Raw genomic sequence first — 13,535 nt, forward strand, 5'->3', positions numbered from 1 at the left:
ACCCTATTCGCACTATCATGGAAGGTTAATGATAAACTAGGGTCACGGCAATGAAACTATGAAATACTTTGTGCACACAGTCTCAGGGTTAGCGAGTTAGGTTGCGACTGGGTGATGACAGCTAATATAATAGTTTCACTCATTCACAATAGTTAGTGGGGGAGGTCAGATGGTGGCTTCAATGATGCAATCATATTAAGTTATGGTTTTGCATAGTCGCAAGGGTCCAAACTGCAATCAACATTGAAGTTGTGATAGTGCAAACAAAGGATGCCAGTAGTTAAGTTATTAATGGTCACAAGGTCATAGACATTTGATGCCAATCTTAGTTTTAAGCTGTGAAAGGATGACAAAGGCAAGATGACTAATTTTGCATCATGACATGGTTAGAATATTGTTAAGTCTAAACCATGGCGATGGTGTGAAGGGCCAATTTCATATGGATCAGAGGGTTGCAACCATTTAAAAGATAGAGTGAAGGCAAGTTCTGAAGCAACGATGAACATAATCCATGTAAAGGTTATAGCTTCACAGGATTAGATGGTTAATAGGGAAAATAAGTTGCAAAGCCACAAAAGTAGAGCAGTCCATAGGTCAACAAGAAAATAGAAGACTAGGCGAGGTGGTAAAATACTTCAAGGACACTGGTCCATGTGGCAAAGATATATGTTTGATCCTATTTGACTTGATGATGCGGTTGACTTGGCAGGATCACAAATAAGAAAACAAGCAACTCTTTAATGGCGAGCAGGTCCTCAATTGCTTATAAGCACTATTTTGATATTATCCATGCCTGATTAATGCAATCTCTATCCCTTATGCCACTTGGTTATCCATCTACCCAGTCAGGGCAGTAATGGCCACCATTTCTTTTCTTTTCATATCTATTTTGCATGCAAGATTAGATTTTCTACATTTGATTGTTTGTCTCATATGATCTTCTAGGGCTTGGCAATGACTGCTCTCTGCAACTTAAATGCAGTAGTTGAGTTTTGGCTTCTGGTAGAAGTTTTCTCAATTATGCTTGAATTGTAACAACAAGTTTTGTAACCCTTCACCAAGGGTTGGTCTTTTCTATAATTCCATAGCAATTGTATCATATGTTCTACTAATGTATTATCCTTTTGCCTTTGAATGAATGTAATTTCTTTGTTGTACCAAATTCTTCCATTAATACATGTGCAAAACCTTCTTGCCTTTTGTTAATGTATTGCCTCCATCCTTCAATCATATGACTGTATCTATCTGTTCTTGAATGATATAGAGAAAAGTTCCTTCCTTGTAGCATTTCATTGGTCTGTGGTCTACATGTGGTTCTTGGACAAAGGCAAAGATTGAATCTGTATATTTTGAGATTATATTCATGAACAATGCATTTCTAGGCAAAGATAAGACTGAACATACTATTTTGTGTATCACCCCCTCTAGATTAGAATAGCTAATTTCATTTTCATGCTTCTCCTTCTCCCTTCTCCTCTCAAGAATAGTAGGTGCACCCTGATAGTAAGGAAGTCAACCTTCTTTGGAGACTCAATCTCTGATTGCAAAGTCCCACACTTTTGAGATTGTTTCCATGTTACACGAGGTTTCCTTTAGGTCAAAACTTTAGGCAAGGGTGCAAACTTTTGTGTCAACACATCCTTAAGAGAAGGCCACTCAATTGAGGAGTGATAAGGTCTATATGATCTTTAGTGAAAATCCTCTTATAGGGTTACATTAATAATGTGCATGTAACCTTTAACCAAGTTTGCTCCTAATCAAGCTCACTTCAGAAGAGTGAAAATTTTGGGTTACCAATTTCCAAGTTTTTTTTCCCTTAATAGGGTTTCCACATTAAAAAATAGTTGTCTAAAAATGTGTGGATGATTGTTTTGCATGTTATTTCATGTTTATTTGATTTTTACTATTGAATAATACAAATCAATTTATGAAGAATACAATTAACAATAAATTTCTCTGATACTTAGTATAAGCTAATAGTTTACTGATAACGATTGAATTGGTTGTTATTGTGAAGTTTGAATCAAGTCACTAAGTTTACATATTGAAAGTTTAAGTTGTTAAGTTTCTAAATTTGTCAAATGGAACTACAAACTACCGATTCAATCCCCTCTCAGTTATCTAACAATTAGAATTAGAGCTAAGTGCTTGAAGGATAAAGTTTAAAGGGACTTAAGATAAAGTTTTGAAGATGTATAAGAGAGAGGTACCTAAGTTAAATAGAGAGAATTTTGCATTAGGAAAAGCAAGATGAGACTATACCCATAAAGAATTGGAGACTATGCATTATAATATCTAGATAATCAATACAATTCACCGCCACCTGGACTAATGACAATTGAGTAGAAGAAAGAAAAGAAAGAACATAATAACTTGATGATAGAGATTGATTCTTCTCTGAATGATGCCAAATTTAATGATGTCAAGGATTGTGCTACTAACAATGAGGTGCGGGACAAAATTTCACTTGTTTATGGAGGAGATCAAAATTTGCTAAGGGAAAAATATGAGAGATTAAGAAGAAAATTTGATAAAATGTGGATGAAAGAAGGCAAGAACATTGAACAATACAGTAACTGAATCAAGGAAGTGATTAGTGCCATTAAAGTTTCTAGAGGAGTCATAAGTGATGAAGATGTTGTAAGTTAGGTACCAAGAAATTTGTTACCTATTTATTCTATTAGAGTTTCAACTATTTAAGAACTGAGATCCATCCCTGGTAATGCCCTTACTCTTGATGCTTTGGTTGGTAGATTGACTACTTTTGAGTTGAGTAACTTTGATAATAGTTTACCCAAGGTAGAAAATGCTTTCAAGTTATCATTACATATTGAATGTTCCAGGAGAGATAAGAGTACTCACTATAGTAGAGATAAAAGTGGTGACAATTCATATGAGAAGGAACAAGATGAGCTAGAAGGCTACCGAGAGGAAACTGAAAGTTCAAAGGTGAATTACCCTTATATGTTTCAAATGTAATGAAGTTTTTCATATCATATATAGATGTCCTAACAAGGGTAGGAATGATAAGAATGATAAGAGGGAGAAAAAATACTGAAGGGACAATAATTACAAAGATAAAGAAAAGAAGTCGTATTACCTAGCTAAGGAAGAACACACTAAGTTATAACCTAATGATGAAAATAAAGGCAAGGAAGTTGTGGATGTTGTTTTAAAAGAGGCTTCAAAGGAGTAAATGTACGAAGAAGAAAATTCCCTTATATCTCATGTTAGTAAGAATGACACTTGGATTATGGATAGTGGTTGTTCACATCATATGATTCTTGATATTGATAAGTTTGATAAATTAGAAGAGTATGATGGTGGATTTTTTAAACTTGGAAATGATGTTACATGTCCTATGAAAGGAAGAGGTTCACTAATGTTTAATGAAATGATTATGCATGATGATTCTTATGTTGAACCTAAAGGAAATCATAGTATTGTTAGTTAGTGCAAAACACTTAGTCATTAACTAGGCAGTGTTGGTCGATCATCACTGTGACCGAGTCATCATATAGGTCAAGATATTCAGTAGCAAATAAAGAAGTTTAGTTGGTGTTGGGGCATATATAGTTGTCAAGTGCACATAAGCATTGCCAAGCATTTTAGTAGTTTCTAAGTGATTCAGGAGGCAACATGCATCAAGCAATTCAAAAGGTAAACTTAGTTATAGCTGAGTCAAGTTCATGTCGAGGGACAACATGTTAGAATAAGAAGAGTTGAGTACCGGAAGCTATATGAGCCAAGTAAAATAGTTTGATATATTTGAGTTTGGAATGACACAAACTCATATATAAATTATTTTTCTAAGTTGGAAGCATGTTTATGATCAAGGAGTCAATGATAGAGGTAATTACACTTGTAATTGTAGATCATTAATCCCTATGCTATGTGATTAGCCAATTAGAAAAATGGAAAGGTCAAGTAGAAAAAATAATGTGTTGTGATCATTGATCAAGATCTAGAAGTTTCATCAGATATCTATCCAAGGAGGGTTTAAGACCTAATTTTAAGTTTTTAGATTATTGAAGTGTGAGTAAAATTGTAGGTGAAAGGATTGTGTAGTTGAAGGTGAATCAATAAGTTGTGAAGTAAGGTAAACGAGAAGTGCAGAGAGGAGACAAAGTATATCTATCATAGAGAAGTGATTTCATATTGGAAAGAAGTGATCTATCATTAGCATTCAAGTGAAAACCAAAGGATCAAGGTACTTTTACATTTTAATAGGTGTATCAAGGTGAATCTCTTAACAAATTGATCCTAACAGACCTATGTAAATCTCCTAACAAAGTGCTCACTTAATTGTGTAGTTTAAATCCTTTAATCTAGGTAGAATTAAAATTCTTGTAAGATCTTAATAGGGTGGACCCCTCATAGGGTAGATCATCCAAAGTGATCAAACTTTATAGCCCTAACAGATACACTTTATTGTTGTAGTAGTGAAGATTTTTTGGGTGTCATCCCCACTGCAATTTTACCTTCGCCTTACCATATCTAGTGTTATGTGTTGATCTATTGCTTATATGTGTTATTTATGTTAATAGATGTTAGATCTTATCATTAGTACATTTTGGCAAATATGTGACTATGTCACTAAAAATTTTAGTCACACCACTAAAACTTTTAGTCAAGTGACTAATAGTGATCACATTCCACTATTTCTTTTCAATTTACAACTATAGGTGACTAAATACATATGACTAATTTGGTCATATGGTAAAATCACAAGGCCAAGTGACTAAATAAATGATCAAATAAGATACTAAATGATTGTTAGTCACCAACATTTAGTTACCCAAAAAAAATGACTAAATAAATGACCAAATAGACTATTAAATGATTAGTCACTAATAACTAGTCACTCAAACTATTACCTAAAGGCTTCCAACATAGTCCAATGGGTATTTCTTATGAAGGTTGTTAAATTTTTTGGCTTTTTTAGATAAATGGTATAAGAGGACCATTTCTTGTATATCTGGGGCTTCTTTTTCCATTCTCATTAATGGTACTCCAGCTGGTTTTTTCAATGCTATGCAAGGTGTGCATCAAGTAGACCATCTTATTTTCCATTTGTCATAGTGGAAGAAACTCTTAGTTGATGTATATCTTAGAAATGCCAACTAGGACTATGGAAGGAATTTCGGTACCATGTACTACCTGTAACATCACACATACTTTATAGGAGATGAGATATTTTGGATCCATTTTGAGTTATTCCCAAGCGCCTATTTTATTCCACTTTAATTCTATTTTGCAACCATTGCTACCTGAGAATGTCATTTTTAGGGGAAGATATATGATGATCACCTCTATTATGTCATAAAATAATGACCTACTATGTGTAAAATGTATCTAGGAGGTGAGATAGTGAATGTGAAACCTACATGACCTTACACACCTCTTCAACATATTCCTTACACACCAAGGTGCAATGAATTTTTTTTTTTAATTAAAAATTAAAAATATTTTATTGAAATAAACTACTATGAGGATCATATTATTGATTCAAATTTTAATGATTCACCTTAGATTATAACTTCAAAATTATAAAATCAATTTGGAGTATGATAAGATTGACATTTAAATAATAATAATATAATACTTAATTCTAAAAAAATTGGAATGCCTATAAAATAGAATAAGAACAAGACTACCATGTAATGCAAGTTCCCTAACTTGTTATTAGTAGCAAAAATTAATTATCTTAAAAAATTTAATTACTAGTTCAATTATCTTAAATTAAAAAACAAAACTATCTTAATTATCTTAAATTAAAATTAAGATGAGAAAGTTTTCAATAAGCAGCAGTAGGAGTGAATTTATTAACGTATCAAAAAAACTTACATCGAATACGAAATTTTTGGAAAATGTCGGTGGATATAGTTTATTTTGTCTTCTAAACAATGAAGCTAACTACATAATGCAATCCAGGTTTGAATAAAATTTCAATCCATTTTAATTTCTGAAACTATTTTTGTGATTATAAATATTATAATATATTTTGCTAGTTTTGTAGAGAATAAGGCAAAGGCATTATCACATTTACTCGACCTAGCTGGTGTCAGTGGATTGCTAAAGATTTTTAGGTTAGAACTTTAAGAAAATAATGGCTTCAATAGCATCATCATTGGCTATGATAGGGTTTTGCATATGGTAATTGAAGGATTTTAACCTCTTTTATTCATTGACATTATTTAATTGCAAACATTTAAGATAGAGAGCAACAAGTAGTGATTATGTATTATCTAGAGTGGGGATGTTGAAGGATGCAAAAAAATGGATAGCATACGATTTGTGGAATGGTTTAGAGTAGGGCTTGCTATCCACTTCACTCTCTATGGTTATATATTTTTTGTTTTTAAATTTTTATCTACTTCATTCTCCTTTGCTCTCATCCTATTCGCGAGGTGAGATTTTGTTTTCCCATAGTTCTTCTAAAGTGTGTGACATATGCTATTGGGTACCCCCATTAAAAAAGGTTGTTCAATAAATTTGGGAAGGATGTTCTTCTCCATAGAATAGCCATCTAAAAAATCCCCTCCACATTACATCGCCTCTATATTTCAATCCCCATGGATAAATACAAGGCTGAAAAGTAAGTTCTCTCCATATGCCTCCATTATAGGTAACCATTCACAAATTAACAACTCATTCAACCCTAGTCTCCAAAGAAATACTCTACTCAAGACTCACAAAATTGTAGAGACATGGGAAATCTTTATACAAAGGGCTATGAATAAGATCTCATACAAGTTTAGTTCCTTCAAATATTTCTATAGCTAAAAATTTGATACCAACAACATCCAATTCTATCAAAAATGTTTGAATTTTTTTGGACATATATGCATAACTCCAATATCTATTCCACCTTTAGCTGCATAGGAGATCAAAGGCATTCCATCATTCTTAGAAAATCAAAGGAAATTATATTTTTTGTTAATTGAAATAGTTTGAAAATTATAGCCAATAGATGCAACTCATTTTCAAGATTTGGAAGAAGATAAGAGTTATTTCAAAGGACATTAATGAAAGGATGAATAAATTATTAAATCCAAACAAATTGGAGGAGGAAGTTTCAGAAAACCTCACAAAGTATACAGACAATTCAACCCCCTCTTCATCATCCCTGTTGAGATAATGGGTGTTGCACACATTGCATAATATTGTTATATTTTATTTTTATTATGTAATGTTGTACCTAGATGGACGTGCAACATGTAAAGATTCTCATGGAATATTCTTGATGAGTTGTATTTTAACATTGTGAAAATATTTCAAGTAATTATTTAATATTGGGGAAAAGAATTAAATGCCCAATATTAAATGTGGAGTCAGTGGGTTAGGTAGCACATGGTTTATGTAATACCACTTGGTGGTTTTGTGGGACTTGCTACTATATAAGCAGCCACAAGGGTAGTTGTTGTATAGAAAGAGAAGTAAGAGTGAAAAGGAGAAGACAAAAGGCAAGAGTCGAGCGGGACAAGGCTTGACAGGTTAGCTAAGGGAGCATTTGTGAAGGTTGGAAGCATGGCATGGGATGTGTGGATTCATGCTTGTTCACATAGTTTGCTCGGTTGTGGCTATGGCCATGAAGACTTCCATGGTTGTATGGCAATGGTATTTTTTGCTGAATAATATATGGTGATGGATGCTTTTGGAGGCTGGGTTTTTTCCCTCAATGAGGGTTTCTAAGGGTATATCTTGTGTCACAATTTTGTGGGTATGTTTTCTATTCTCTTGCATGTGGATTTTAATTCCATGTTTATTTCAGATTTATTATGGGTTATGTGGAAATGGTTATATTCTTTGTTGCCAAGTTTCCTTGCAATCCCTTCCTAGTTAAACCATACCTTGGCATGTTGTATGCTAGGAAAAATATAAGAGACTACTAAAAAGAATATAGAACATTGGAAATATAGTTGAGGAAAACATGTTTCTCTACTCCCTTATGTTATGTTATTGGTTAAGATCTAAATAAATCATTAAAATAGTCTATTCATTTGTTTAATTGTCTTTGGATGCCTTTACTTAAATGATAATCCTGAACTGAAATTGAATTAAAAACTAGATTTGAATATTATAATATATAACATAAGTGAGGTGCCAATAAATGTAATGTCCCCACTTTAGATCTCTTGGAATTTAAGGACGACTAACTTGAATTCTTTACAAATTTCATTTTTTGTTGCATTATCACTCCTTATTCAATGAATTAGTTAAGAAAAGACAACTAATGCAATTGTTCCTTTGACTCTAACAATACTTCTGATATGATTCTTAGATATACAATCTTATATCACTCTATTATGAGACAATTCAATACTATCCAATATTCAGTAATACAACATGTGGCCATAGAAAGCTCTGCAATAGGACCGTTGTAGAAAAACTTAGGAAATTACTATGCTTAAAGTGCTCATATCTTCCTCGATATTACACCAACTCTGATTCAAGTTGATCCAAAATGAGGCCTATTAATCATAATTTAATATAAAATTAATGTTACATGGATCCTAGGGCTTTCATGGCCATAAGATGCTTGGAACCAAAGGGAAAAAATGTTAGAGCTATAGAATATACGCTTAAAATCACAAGTTTTGATTCTATTCACATCTACTAATATTGGTTTGAGTTTTACATGCTTAAATAGGTGCCTACATAAAAAATATTATCCTTCACATCAATTTAAACTAATGAACTACCTTCTTTTAACACGACTCTTCATTCACCTAATATTTCCTTGACAATTTTACAAGTTTTTGCATTTTTCAATGTTGACAACTTTATACAAAATCTTTATCCTTGACCACATAGAAACTCGTTAAAGTGATTATTTACATTAATAAAGGCCTTTACATGAACTTGAAACGTTCAACCATGTTTATCATATTGCTTTATGAATGTAGTTTGGGAGTGAACTCTTGCACCATACATAGACCTCCACAAAAGCCTAAAGAAGAATGATTTAATTCTCCAAGTGTAACATCGTTGATCTAGATTCATGTCTTCTTGTCAGGTCTCCATATCATCATTTTCCTATCAATTGATGCTAATATAATAATCTAAGGTTGTATCCAACAAGCAATATTTTCAATAATACAACTCATCAAAGGAAGTTGACAACTTATATAATATGCCTAACCTTCATGTCCAAAAAGAAGAGACTCTAACAAAAAAAATCATATAGATGTGCCCAATTAAATATGGGTCCTTTAATATATGTTTTCAAACTAATATTATGCATGCTTTATGCCTCTTTTGTATGTTCACTCAAACTATTAAATTATATTGTTCAACATCCTAATAGCTTTATCTTGGAAGGAAGGAACTTGTAAAAAATTCTCTAGCCTCCCCTAAGCTATTGTAGGAATTAAAAAAACTCCAAACTGCATATCTAATCTTGATGACCTTTTAGTTCACACATAGGTACAAACTGGATTGAATAAATAATGTTAACTACAACTACAAATTTCAAAGAACTTGAGTCAAATCTAAAATTGTAGCCCTACCTTCCCCTTCCTTTCCTAACATATAGATGAAATTTATTGTCAAGCCCTTCCATGCCTAAAATCCAATCTGAAACTTTTTTTGGCAATTCAGTAAGGGAAAGGAAGCCATTTTTCTTATACCCACATGTATAGTTTACAGTATTGAAAAATTATAGTCATTTGTAAGAAAAAAAATTAAAAGAATATCTTCAATTAGAATTGAAATCCTAAACCGTTTACTCATCCAAGAAAAATAATTATGTCAAAACATAGATTCACTGCTAGTCTTCTACTTGAATGTTATCTATAGTATTCAGGCATGAATTGACAAATATTTAATATTTGTTACAAATTAACATACACTTGTGAAAATTTATCTACAAACAAAATATCAATGTGGACAACAACTTGAATCGTTATTAGGTTTGATTCTTTCTAAATTTCAATGACTTTTTTCCCAAGGAAATCGTAATAACTTTTGATGGAAATTTGATAGGAAAAGGTGAACAAACTAGGAGTAATTTGTTTTACCTAGATATGGAAGATGCAACCTGTCTTGTTGTTAGACTTGATGATGTGTGGTTGTGGCATCAAAGATTGTGTCATGTTAACTTTGACAATCTGATTAGCATTAGCAAGAAGAAGAAAGTCAGAGGTTTGCCCAAATTGAAGAAACCTAAAAACACAATGTGCAAACAATGTCAACTAGGGAAGATGACCAAGTCTAGTTTCAAAAGCAAAACATACACTTCCAAAGAAGTACTAGAGTTAGTCCATAGATACTTATGTGGTCCAATAGAAGTACAAAGTTACCAAGGAGATAGATACATAATGCTATTTGTAGATGACTATTCCAGGATGATGACTGCTATGTTCTTGAAGCAAAAATCTAATGCATTTCAAATGTTTAAGGGGTATTTGGCCAGGGTTGAGAAGGAAACAAGAAAGAGTCTAAAGTGCCTAAGATCAGACAAAGAAGGTGAATTTACATCAAAAGAATTTGAAGTGTTCTGCAATGACAAAGGTATCAAGAGGCAAACATCAGCACCGAGAACTCCACCACATAATAGTATTGTTGAAAGAAGAAATAGATCAGTAATAGACTGTGCTAGAACCTTGATGATGGAGAAAAATGTTGCTCTAAAGTACTAGAGAGAAGCTGTAAGCACTGCAGTCTACACATTGAATAGAGTCCAAGACAAGAAAGGTACAAATGCAACACCTTTTGAATTGTGGTATGGTCAATCACCTAATGTTAAACATTTCAAAGTTTTTGGTTGTAAATGCTATATTCTTAAAGATATTAGAAATGGAAAGTTTGATGCAAAAAGTGATGAAGGCATATTCCTTGGCTACTCCACTAGAAGTAAGGCATATAAGTGTTTGAACACTAACACTAACAAGATTCTGGAGAGTGCAAATGTAAATTTTGATGAGCATGCAGAGATCCAAGTTGATGAGTCCAAACAATCAGAAGATCATAGATCTTTTGTATGCTTCTATGAAGGAATGATTGTTGAAGACAATGTTGCCAATCAAGTTGGGAATTAGCAAAAAAATTTAGTATTAGCCGAGTCACAGCCAGTGAATGCCAAGCTGCATTCAGAAGCTGAGTTGTAGAATGTAGAAAATGCACATTCTAATTCTAAAAACAGTAAACATGAAAGAAATGATTAAATACCAGATGGAGAAGAGAAAAATGACTCTGAAGCTAAAGGATCAAACATGGAAAAAAGGACAGAACCAAGATTAGCCAAGTATGTGAGAAGACATCACCCTATAGATCAAATCATTGGTGACAAGGATGCGAGACCAATGACAAGGAATAGACTAAGGAATGAATCATCTTTGTTGAGGAAAGTTGAGCCCAAAATAATGAAAGATGCACTGCAATATGATGACTGGTATAAAGCTATGGAAGAGGAGATAGATCAAATTCAAAAGAACAAAACTTGGACCCTAGTTCCTAGACCAGTTGATAAGAATGTAATTGGTACCAAATGGGTGTTTAGGGACAAACTTGATGAGAATGGTGAGATAACTACAAACAAAGCCAAATTAGTTTGTAAAGGCTATGCATTAGAAGAAGGATTGGATTATGGGGAAACATTTGCCCCTGTTGCAAGAATGGAAGGAGTAAGAATATTACTTGCATATGCTGCATACAAAGGTTTCAAAGTCTACTAAATGGATGTGAAGTCTGCTTTTCTGAATGGTATACTGGAAGAGGAAGTCTATATGGAACAACTAGAGGGATTTGTTGATGACAAGAACAAAGATATGGTTTGGAAATTGCATAAAGCACTTTATGGTTTGAAGCAAGCACCTAGAGCATGGTATGAGAGACTGCACAAATATCTTGTGAATATAGGATTTGAGAGAACAAATGAAAACAACAACTTGTATATCAAGGCAAAAAAAAGTAAAGACATTTTGATATCAGAAATCTTTGTTTTAGATTATGGTAAAAATAGGTTTTGAAGGGACCCCAAAACCCTTTCACATCCTTAAAAAAGGAAAAAACAAGCCATCCTACAGGATAGAGACCATAAGCCTAGTAAAAAGTAGAACCAAAATCAAGTTTTACAGGGACCTGAAACCACTAACAAAGTCCAAATAAAGTACCCAAGTTTTACAAGGACCTGGAAACATCAGTACAAATTAAAAACTTAAAGCTAGAAAATAAGACCAAACATAGGAACCAGAAGTAATAATCAGCTAATAGGACCTGAACAGGAACTCGACAAGAAAAGAAGACCCAGAAAACTATTGTAGTTTCGTAATCATCATGACTACCTCCTTATCAATCTTAGCCGAGTCTTGGATGGAGTCAACAGTCGAAGAAGCAGTAGCAATCAAAGCTTTCTTCCTCAAACTCTGTCTTGTCCTCTTGCTTGGGCCCTCCGAAGATATGGTTCCTTCATTAGCTCTTTTTCCTAATGTCGCCGCAACTGCACATATTCTTGAGGTTACTTGCTCCATTTTTGTTCCACTTTCCTTGATGAGAATTCTAAGATTTTGCTCATAATCCTTTAGTTTTTTTTGGATATCTCCCATTTGCACCTCCATGTGTTGAATAATAACCCTGTCAACCTCCTGGTTTTGTTGCAAGGTATCCACTTTTTTCTTCAGCCCCATTATTTCATTATAAATCCAAGAGTCGACTTGAAGGAAAGAGTCAGCTTTTTGTTTAGTAAAGTGAAGGAAGGAAAGTTTGGTTTCCCTCGCCGGGGAGTCACCTGCATCATCAGCAGTGGTGTGTGGTAAGGAGCCAACTTTATCAATATGTATCCCCCCATCCAATGGCTCCTCCTCACTAGACTTTGCATGAATATGATGGCTCTGGCCCTCCTTATCTTGTCCCTCAATCTCCTTTACACGAGTGGAAGCTATCCCCAAGTTTTCCTCCTCACTCAAAATGGCTAGATCATCGATTAAATTTTCTTTCTAGTTATCTCCTCCCCTAGACACTATATGAGTATCCTCATTATCAGACTTGCTCTATTCTGAATTCTCCTTAGTAGTATCTTCCTCTCTTCCTTCCTCATTTTTGTCTTTCCTATCTGGGTAACCATCCAGGTTAGAGCTAAACTCCCTAGCATCCGTCCCCTCCTCATCCTCTAGGATATCCTTATCTGAGCCTTCAGTGCTCTCCACCTTCGTATCCTCTTCCTCAATTTGTCTTCGAGAGCTGGAGGGTTTTAGTTTAGCCTTAACTTTCTCTTTAACATTCTCAACAATTTTACCTTTTAAGGGTTTAGGACTCTTTTGCTTGCCAGTGGATGGAGATGAAGCAATGGACTTATTTTTACAAAAACCCTCAATGACTAAAATCAGACCTTCATGTAAGATGGGTCGAGACTGTTTCTTTCTATGGGCAGTCAAACTTTGGAGCAAAGAAAACTACAAATAGAAAGGGAAGGAAATTATGTCCTTGTACCTGAAATGGTTAAGGAAGATAAAGTGGAATTTGTGCACCCTTTTATTTCTTCCATCAAGGATGAAATACTCATGAATACAACCAAGCACATCATGCCAAATAAC

This window comes from Cupressus sempervirens, chromosome 10 (genome assembly GCF_028749045.1).
Source record: "Cupressus sempervirens isolate cs-2001-9-10 chromosome 10, ASM2874904v1, whole genome shotgun sequence".
NCBI classification, from domain to species: Eukaryota; Viridiplantae; Streptophyta; class Pinopsida; order Cupressales; family Cupressaceae; genus Cupressus; species Cupressus sempervirens.